The following is an 8284-nucleotide window of genomic DNA, read 5'->3' as shown; positions in this document are numbered from 1 at the left end:
GATGCCCTTGTAGTCACTAAGCCTGCGGCCGTGTGGTAAGGGCACACATTTAACCCTTAGTGAAGGCCCCCAAAGACAAAGGAAAACACACATTTAACCCTTAGTGAAGGCCCCCAAAGACAAAGGAAAAAAATAACAGAGAATAATGATGGCAGCCGCCAGCTGTGCTTCTTTCATAAAGTTGGGGTTAGGGCTTCCCTGGTGGCGCAGTAGTTGAGAGTCCGCCTGCCGATGCAGGGGACACGGGTTCGTGCCCCGGTCCGGGAAGATCCCACATGCCGCGGAGTGGCTGAGCCCGTGAGCCATGGCCGCTGAGCCTGCGCGTCCGGTGCCTGTGCTCCGCAACGGGAGAGTCCACAACAGTGAGAGGCCTGCGTACCGAAAAATAAATAAATAAATAAATAAATAAATAAATAAATAATAAAGTTGGGGTTACAAGAAGATTGTGCAAACTCCGTGATAGAACAAGGCTATTGTCCTCATAACACGCCTAGTGCCTCTAAATGTCCAGAAACTCAGCTAGCAAGATGTTCCAGGAATTTCCCAGACCTCCTGTAAATAACAAACAAACGCACCAAAATCAAAGAAAAACACCTTTGTCAGCCATACATTTGTTTGACAAATATTTATTGACACCCTCCATATGCCAAGCATTTGGTTAGATCACAAATTAAAGACTGTGTCCCTTTGGTTCACTACTGTACTCCCAACGCTTAGTATAGTACCCGGCACATAGTAGGTGCTCAGTAGAATGTCCAAATAATTTTTTTTTTATTTGATGGGGAAATTAATTCAGTATATGAAATGAAACATCTTTCCTTTTTCTTTTTTGGTGTTTGATATTTTCTTCATTCAAACGGATACGCAGCCCAACATTACCAGACTAATATATGAGAGTGCTGTTTTGACTAAAGGGTATGATTTCAACTACACTTCCATTATATATGAAGTCTGACAATGAGGTAATTATTTTATCACTCATAAATGTGACTCAAAAACAATCTCCAAAAGGTGCTCTAAAACACTTTAAATATGAAATGTCCCAAAAAATTTAGACAGAGATCAGTTTCCATGACAGCATGAGGACCTCTGCAGACTTTTTTCCCAGTGAAATTGGTGAAAATTATTTTTTTTTAAATAGCCATTTAAAACCCCTAGAGGGACTTCCCCGGTGGTCCAGTGGTTGAGAATCCGTCTTACAATGCAGGGGTCGTCAGTTCGGTCCGTGGTCGAGGATCTAAGATCCCACATGCTGCAGGGTGTCTGGGCCCAGCGCCGCAACTGCTGAGCCTATGCACTGTGGAGCCCGCGCCCCGCAGGAAGAGCCCACGCGCCGCAGCGGAAGGATGCCGCGGGCCACAACTAAGACCCGACGCAGCCAAAAAGTAAATAAATAATTTAAATAGATAAATAAATAAGTAAAACCCTTAGAAATGGTTTGAAGGGCATACGGTAAAGGAAAAAAACATCTATCTAAGAAAATCTATGAAAATTCATTAAGAAAAAGGAGTCACTGGTATTTGAGCCATTCCCTTCCTGGCCCTCTGGGTTCAGCGAGGAAGAGCCCCCCCTCTACGCTGGTGGAGCCAAGATGGCAGGGCCTCGCCCCCCCAGCTCCCAGTTGGCGGCCTATCTTCCTAGGAGGAGCAGGACATCAGCACTCTCATCCAGCCTCAACTTCCTATTGAGGCTAAGTTGTGTGCAAGTGCTGTGGAGAGGTGGGGCCTCCCGCAAGCCCCCACTGATGGAAGGTAGGCTTTTACCCTGGGTGCAGTACTGCCGAGAATCCTGGGGCCCCCATCACTCCGGGTCCAGCTTGTAAGGCGGTGGTTCATGCTAGGAGTAGCAAGCGGTCAACAACTAAAATGGGGGTGTCCTGCTAAAGAAGGGGTGCATTGTCCCTGCTCCCAGCTCCAGAGCCCTGGCTCAGAAATTTTGCCTGGAGGGAGAAACAGATCCTAAAACTGATAAATCTTAACCTCTTTCCAGAGGAATTGACTTATTTTGGCCCCACAGTATAGAGAAATTCAAGCCTAAGAGCTCTCAAGGACAGTGGATATTGTAGGGGTAACTGGGAGGAGGTTGGCTAATTCTCAGAAGGGAGTTGAGGATGGAGGTGGCTGGGTGGACCCCTCCTGGGGTCAGAACAAATACCAGTGACCTTGGGAACTTTACTTCAAGAAAACCTGAATGTGACTGAATTTGTCTCTAGAGCAATTTATGCCTCTAGGGTATTGTGGAAAATAATAGAAGGATTAATCAGCCAGCAGTAGTGGAGCCTAACAGCTGGGTGTGGTCAGGGAAGGAGAAGACTAAAGCTCTTCCCATCCCATCCCAGGGTGACTGGGCACCCCCAAAGCTGTGCTTCCCCAGGAACAATATGTGGGAGGGTGCGGGGGTGGGGGGGGGCGAGGAAACTTCACTAAAACAATCCAGCCAATCATTAAAAAATGAAACTGGCAAATAACAATAACAAGCCCTGGGGCAGGGGAGCCAGGAAAGTACCAGAGTTGCTACAATATGTCCAGTTTCCAACAAAAAAATTACAAGACATGCAAAGAAACAGGAAAGTATGACCCAGATCCTGGGCAGGCAACAGAAACAGCCTGTGAGAGCAAACAGATGGTAGAATTAACCAAAAACAAGACTTCAAAGTAGCGGTTATAAATCTGTTCAGTGAAGGAAAGGAAACTATGATTAAAGTAAAGAAAGGTATGATGATAACATCACATCAATGAAAGAACATCAATGAAGAAATAAGTTAATAAATGAATGAATGAATGAATGAACTGGTAAATGAAAGAATAGACTTTTAGCAGCAGGACTAACCCTAACATTTGCAGAGTCTAGGATAAGAGTGAAAAATGGAGGCCTGCCTACTATATATCTAAATATTTAAAAGATATGTCAAACTAACAGACTGTATGTTAGTAAAATAAAGTATGTTTTATCCTCATACTTTGAAACATGTACTTGCGTAATGACTGAGGTCCTTGGGGTATGACTGAACAACCCAGCCCACCACATTCAGACTCTGTCTCCCACTCTGCCTCCAAGATCTGCTTTTGGCCTCTGGAGGCACATCTGTCCTCAAACCAGGGGAAGAGGCCTGTGCAAGCCCTGGAGGGGGCCCAGAGCCACCTGAGAGCGGGATCTCTGGGTATTAGACCCCAGAGCCTGATCCGGATTAGCACAGCAGTTCTCAAATTGGAGCAGACAGAATCACCAAGAGGGCTGTTAATACACTGATTGCTGGCCCCGTCCTTCAGAGTTTCTGATTGAGTAGTTCTGATTGGGGTCCAAGAATCTGCAATTCTAACAAATTCCTAGATGATGTGATGCTGCTGTTCCGGAGACCGCGTTCTGAGAGCCACAGGTCTAGAAAGAAGATGGGCTCTGGGCGGGCATAGCTTCATTGGCCTCTGGGGAGGGCCCTTTTGAAGAGAGCCAGAGCAGGGTCTTCTTAAACACGGGGCCCAGGACAGGGCTCTCTTGTCCCGGGCTACTTGGCAGTAGCAGAAGGTGTACCAGGCAGCCTGAGAGATTGCAGGGGATAATGCCTAATGGGGTGCCTGCAACTCTGAATGCAGCCATTTTTTCAGCGCTGGCGTCCAGTCATTTGATCAGGAGACACATCCTCCCTAGCAACTGACCTGCCACTTTACTCCAACCAAGTCCAAGGGCCAGGGGCCACGAGGATGCTCTCCTTCCTTCTGTCACCAGTCAGGGGATGACACAGCAGCAGGGTCAGCCAAGGTTCTGGTGAGAACAGGTACTACTTTGTTCACGCTGAGAAATGCCAACTCGGTTCACTTGAGCACAAACCCTTTTTCTGGAGTCTCCTCTGTTAACATCACGTGCAAGAATTTGGGGAATTATGGTACTGCCCTGTTCTAATGGGAGATTCAACGGCCTCCCCCATCCGACTTTTAAAAAGGTAACCCAGTGATCAAATAAAAGATTTATTTTCTTACTTTCTCTAACCCAGAGATGTCAAATGACTAAGCTGTGGATCGCAGAAGAAGACTAAAAACAAAATGACGTGGTGAAATCACAGTGCCCATTGTCTACACCTAAAGAGCCAGAGGAGTCGTCTGCAGGCGATCACATGAACTCCACCCTGGCTAACTGCACTTTTGTCCAACAGGTTGATTTATAAAATCTGCAACTATAGCCTTACTTTACATCTGGCACACCGAAGCAGTAGTTGGCTACTTTATTATCATTATTTTTTAAGTTCATGCATTCTTTCAATGAGATTGCCATGACTAAGGTCTGGAAACAGCAAGTCACGAATGAGCCAAATAACCAAGTCACCGTCACCGGGCCCCATCTCCCCCGCAGCAGACCTGCACATCTTGAACTTCTCTTCCTTCCCTGTGGTCAGGAGGTCACCATCAGCCCTCTCATTTTCCAGGGTACGAGCCAGCACACTGAGGAAGTGACTTTTCTCAAGGCCGCGGGACCACTCATCTCTCCCAGGCATCCAGGGAAGCAGCATGGAGTTCATGTGCACCAGGAGATGAAGGGTTAATATGAAGCTTAGCCTCTTGAAATAAAACCCCCTGAATTTGCTCAAGGACATCCTTTAAATTCCTTTCCTCCAGCACTTTGTTTGCAAGCCCATAAATAGCTCCTCTTCAAACACAAACTGAAAGCCCAATTTAATAAAAGAGGTAAAACTGTTTCTGGGCTGAAGTGCTTATTGTATTTGCACAGGTCAGAGCTATAGTGTTCGCCCTGATCTCAGTTTAAATAAAAGGCAAAGAATTTGAGTACAGCAGTCTCGGTCTCGAGATTCCCATGACATGGGGGACGGTTTTCTTAACCCACTGCAACTACACACGGAACGCTAGAGGCTGCCTGCTTGTCAGGGCGCAGACTGAGATGCTCAGGCACCCTGGGCGGAACAGCAATGAACTATTCAGGGGACACTTGGGCCGGGAATTAGAAAAAGGAAATAGTTCCTGCTTTGCTGTTCAAACTTGCCTTAGATCACAAGCAAACAATAATGGTGGTGGACGGAGGAAAGGAACTTTCTCATAGATTGCTCTCTAAGAAGAAGCTAAGTGATGTTTTTTTCATGCCGATTATAACTGGAAGAGCTGCTTACATCTCATCTAATTCAATCCTCTAATTCTGCAAATAAAATCTAGACTCAGAGCTTTCAAGCAGTTTGCAGTAGGTAGGTAGGTAAGCAGGCAGAAAGGAAGGCGGTAGGTAGGTAGGTAGGTAGGTAGGATGCAAGGAGGGAGGGAGGCCTTAAGTAGGTAGGTGGGTTCTTTACCAGATACCAGCTCGACTTCTTTATAAGCTCATGGAGAGATCAATATAGGATTTAGACAATTCATGTGTGAAAGCTTCTCAGTTCATTCTTAAAATAGCAACATGGCTATCAGAGGTGATTAGCTAAATTCTGAAAAATAATACCATGGAGGCTTTAGACATGGCCCTCAATAAGTGATTTGCCGGTAACTCTTGTAATATTCTCTTCTGTTTTTCTCAACGCTCCTAAAATTTTACATTTACAGGAAAGCAAAAGAAAGTGATCTTATGACATTTTCCAATAGTTTATCTGAATCTTCTCACGTTCCCAGCTGCTTTATTCTGGGCTCTGTTCATATTTGCAATGCCTCTAGCTCATGACACAGCAGAAAGTGAATCTGGACATAACAAGTTTCTAACACTGGTGAAAAAGAAGCACAACCCAGTAGACTGCTGAATTAATTAAACGAAAAAAGAGGCCAGGATACTGCCCTGAAGGAAAAAAACATCCCCTGATGTCTTGTCTTGTGGCAGCAGTTGACACAGATGGCCTGTTAAAGACAAAGACTTCTATGGAGTGGGAAGAGTCTCCCTGAGAAACACAGCTTCCATTATTTCAGAAGGGCACTTAAGGACACTGGTTCTTGGCTTCTGGACCTTGCAGGGGAGAATCAGCCTGTTTGCTTAGTGCTGACGTCCACTAGGGGGAGTCAGGGTCCTTCTGTGGATTTCTACAGGGAAGAACTTCCCAAGCAGCAGCCATCTGAAACAGAAGCAGAACTATGGAAGCTGGGCGAGGATGAAGGTGTCACTTCTGCCTCGGACACACCTCTCTTTGAAGAACACTTAATTCATGGATTTCGCTCTTCCTTCCATGAACAGTCACTGAAGGGCTACGTCATGTGTGTTTGAAGTCGGCAGTGGGAACAGCGGACATCAACACATTTTCGATCTTCCATTTTCGAACGATGTATGGAAAGTGGAAGCTAGGAAGCCTGTGATCTCGATTTACTAGTTGAAAACTGGTCAACTTTCACCCCACTTTCATCCTACCTAAGTGAAAACCAGCAGTTGCTTCATCTGTCTCCGACTTCAGCCACATACAAAGGTAGTTAACCTTTTTAGCAAGAAAATGAAGAGTCTATTTTCCTTTCAAAATTATAACTCCTTCCTGTAACCAGTTTCTGCAGTTTTGTGTTAAAGAGACATTCCTTGGAGTCTTCAAGAATCCCCTGTTAAAACACCACCTAGGACTTCCCCGATGGTGCAGTGGTTAAGAATCCGCCTGCCAATGCTGGGGACACGGGTTCGAGCCCTGGTCCGGGAAGATCCCACCTGCTGCGGAGCAACTAAGCCCGTGCGCCAAAACTACTGAGCCTGAGCTCTAGAGCCCGCGAGCCACAACTACTGAAGCCCACGCACCTAGAGGCCGTGCTCCGCAACAAAAGAAGCCACCACAATGAGAAGCCCACACACCGCAACAGTAGCCCCCGCCCGCTGCAGCTAGAGAAAGCCTGTGCACAGCCACGAAGACCCAGCGCAGCCAAAAATAAATAAAAAACACCACCGTTATGTGGGGGGAGAGTATGTTACAGTATAATTTACAATAGCAAAATCGGAAAGAGACTAGAGGCTCCATACCAAGGGAACAGCAGAATAAACTATGGTGAAGCCACAGGATGTGATATGATGACAACTTTCAAATCATGCTTTAATATAACTTTAATGACATGAGAAATGATTGCCAAATAGTGTTAAGTGAAAAACAGCATGTTGGAGTTCTGATATAAAAACTGATCTCTATTTTTTAATTAAAGAAAAAAGCAATGGCACCAAAATCCTGAGATCAATATCTCTAAAAGTAGAGTTACAGATGGACTTACATTTTGTCTTAGTTTTGTAGATTCCCCAAAAACCTGTTAAAATGAATATTTATTAGTTTTATAATCAGAAAGAATTTTTTGTATACTATTAGTCCAGGGAAAAGTGATAGCTAACTTTTGGGGATTGTCAAAAGAAAAAGGGAGATTTAACAGCTAACCAAGAGCTAGGGATGGTTGACAGGAGAACTGAGGGGCAGGCCTGCAGGGAGGGGGTGGGGGGTGAGTAGGGGGATGGGAAGGAAAGATTGAGAAACAATTTTTTTCCTACTACTACCTTGTCACGATAAGGCCTTGCTTCACCTTCCTCCCTGGTCGGAGGGCAGCACTGGGCCCAGCCAACCACTGTTCTCCAGGGTCAAAAATCAGGAAAAAAAGAATGACATTATTGAAGACCTTGCCTAATGAAAACAAGCACTTTTAATAAGAGACAGATTAATACACGGACTTTGAGATCTTTGCTTTGATGGCTTTGCAATGCAGAGAGAACAGAAAAATTAGTCACCATTTAAAGTTTTATTTTTACTCTGCTCAGCTCAATTCACATTGATTATGAATGGCCCAAATAATGTTTAATAAGCTCTAAATGGCTTTCTGTCCTTCATAGAACTCATTTGGTCATTTGCAGGTGTCTATGATTGGGTGTTTTATATATAGAAAGACATTTGCATTATTCACCATAGAGCGAATATATTTAGCATGGAAGAAAAGGGACCATTACTTGGTAAAGTGATGTTAGCAGGAAATTACCACCTGGATGAGGGGGTGTTTCAAGCATATGTTACAATTTGAAAGAAAGCTTAGAGGTATCTCTTCCAGGCACAGAAAGTCTCTCTTAGAGCTACTTTCCTTCCAAGATTTTTGCTAGACTATGGGCAACCCAGAGAGACAGTGTATCGAAGGAAAATGGGAAGAAAGAGGTGAGAAAACTAGAATGGGTGACTAGTATGTCTGTAAACATGTGAATAAGTACCTAGGATTTTTTCTATTTATCTATGGGAATCTAAACAACAATTGTGGGACTTCTCTGGTGGCGCAGTGGTTAAGAATCCACCTGTCAATGTAGGGGACACGTTTGAGCCCTGGTCTGGGAAGATCCCACATGCCGTGGAGCAACTAAGTCCGTGCACCACAACTAC

At 44.9% G+C, this 8284-nt stretch overlaps 1 long non-coding RNA gene across 1 annotated transcript in view; it reads right to left on the bottom strand.

Moving 5' to 3' along the window:
- Positions 1-316: 316 nt before the first annotated feature.
- Positions 317-8284, bottom strand: part of LOC136793868 (uncharacterized) — a 37803-nt gene continuing 29835 nt past the window's right edge. The window contains exon 3 of the long non-coding RNA XR_010839899.1: positions 317-371. This is a non-coding gene — a long non-coding RNA (uncharacterized lncRNA). The remainder of the gene's footprint in view (positions 372-8284) is intronic.

This window comes from Kogia breviceps, chromosome 3, assembly GCF_026419965.1.
Source record: "Kogia breviceps isolate mKogBre1 chromosome 3, mKogBre1 haplotype 1, whole genome shotgun sequence".
Classification (NCBI taxonomy): Eukaryota; Metazoa; Chordata; class Mammalia; order Artiodactyla; family Physeteridae; genus Kogia; species Kogia breviceps.
The sequence above is the reverse complement of the archived record's forward strand: the minus strand, read 5'-3'. Positions and strand labels throughout refer to the sequence as shown.